Source organism: Nematolebias whitei, chromosome 6, assembly GCF_014905685.2.
Source record: "Nematolebias whitei isolate Nwh7 chromosome 6, NemWhi1, whole genome shotgun sequence".
Classification (NCBI taxonomy): domain Eukaryota; kingdom Metazoa; phylum Chordata; class Actinopteri; order Cyprinodontiformes; family Rivulidae; genus Nematolebias; species Nematolebias whitei.
Window position 1 is genome coordinate 15,199,965 of NC_056503.1, and position 2,326 is coordinate 15,202,290.

A 2,326-nucleotide genomic window follows, 5' to 3' on the forward strand; every position below is an offset into this window, starting at 1 on the left:
AATCCCAATCACCCCAGGTGTTCATCATTGTGTCTCATTAGTGTCCCTTTAAGTTCAGTGCATTGTGTTTCCTCCCTGTCCATGCATTGTGCTTTACACTGTTGTTCATGTTCCGGTTTACTTGTTGTCTTCCAAATTGTATCTTCCTGTGAGTATTTTTACAGCCACAACAGATTTTATTTTGTTTATTTTAATATGTCAGTGTTTTTTGCTTGTTTGTTTTGTTTTGTTTTACCGCCGAGCTCCCTGAGTCTTTCTGCACCTGGGTTCTAATCCTACACCAGACATGATACTATCCTGATACTAGCGTCATTACTTATGGGGGTATGAGCATTTCCTTTCTTTCATAGCCAGTAAAATCATAGACATTTAACAGGGCTGCTCCAGACTCTGACTGTATCTCCAGAGGGTAATTAGAAGCTAAGATTTGTCACAGAAACATGGTCCTTGGGACAAAATGTGTCCACAGTGTTATCATTACTGTAGATCATCATCCTTGTGTTTTTTATGAATAGATGTCTCCAGAGGACACTGATAAATCATAGGTCGCAATAAAAAGAAGGAAAATATGTTAGACCAAGAAAAAAATAAATTAAAAATTGGAATGATCATGTAAAATACTGTATGTCATGATTAGGCTAAAGTAGATTTTAGTTGTCTTCTCATTTTTGTAAGTGGCAAAAAGAATAGTTTATGAAAGTTGCAATATTATTCAGAGCAGGTGTAAAAGATAAAACAAAACAGAACTAGAAATTTGTGGAAAAATGCACAACACCTACATGCCAAAGTTTTAAATTCATTGTTAATGAACTTGAACTGCATGTTGGGGATGACCCTCACAACATTTTTTTAATATTTTCTTTTATTTCCCTTTTGACTTTTAGGGGTCACCGCAGTGAACTTTCTCACAAAAAAAAAAAAAAAGTTATAGCCATTTTTAAATTTACTAAAATATATGATCTATGGCAGCCACAAGTTTAATAAGTTGTAGATGTAAATTCAAGGATTGCTTTCTGTGAGTTTCATTGAAATCTTTGAAACATTTTTGTTTCAGTTCAACTCGCATCTAAAAGTTTCATTGGGTAATGCATGAAAAATGTTGCTGACAAACAAAAAAAAAAGATTTTTTTTATATCTATATGCATACATGAAATACATGAAATGACACGACTAACCAAAATTTAGGATAATAAATAATTTGAAAAAAAAAATAATAATAAAATAAAATAAATAAATTATTTGGATGTTCTGTGAAAAGTTTGGAAATAATTGATGATTATGGCTTACAGTTTGGAGAGAACCTGATTAACTTTGACTGAATTGACAAGCTAACTAGTTGAAGAAAGGAGAAACTAATGTGGATTTTTACATGTTCATGAAGTTGTTAAAACTATTTTGTTAACCTTTACATTGCTATAAATATCACTTTATACACTTATTTTCATATACTGATTATTTTCTAATGCTAATTGCAGCACAGATAGCCTGGAGCATGTACGACATGAATATTACTATTTCTTCCAGAATAACTGTGTAATGTGAAATTGTAGTTAAAGTAACAATTTGAAGAAAAAAAAAAAGAAAAGAAAAAAGTGTTTGCATAAACTGTTATGGATAATGTAGAGCTGTTAATGGATACAATTCACTTTTGTCTTGGCCTCTGACTGGACAAGCCGATAGCACCTCATTTCACACATAATTAAACAGTTTCTCTAAACTGAGGTAATTCAAAAGGCTATCTACAGCAGATTTGTGTTAATCTAATCATTGAAATGTTGATGTAACTGTAGTTCATGCTTGTAAACCTACTCTACAACATGCATAACGGTGTGAAAAAACACTATAATGCTAATGGTAAACATCTATACTTATGCATAACACAGTTTGGTTTTTCACAGTTTTCTCATCTGTGTTACTATGCATATGTGAAGAACATAGGCCTTTGCATGCCAGTGATCCTAAGTCTGCAAAAATGTATGGGTTCAACTAATCAATGTATTTAACCAGTCTGAAAAACTTGCTCAACTCCCAGTGTACTGTGTTTTTCAGAAGCCTCAGCACCATGAGCTTATAAACTGTCTATTAGAATATATTTGACCAAACATCTCTTCAGAAATTACCAGATTATCCTTTTAAAAATTATAGGTTCAAAACTTTTCCACAGTACAGTAGTCCCTCATTTATTGCGGTAGATCTGTATCCTGAAGCCCCGCGATACGTGGAAAAACCGCAAAGCAGGAATAGTCGTTCAAGTAATAAGTAGTAGTCTACTTTAGTATATATATATATATATATATATATATATATATATATACACATACATACA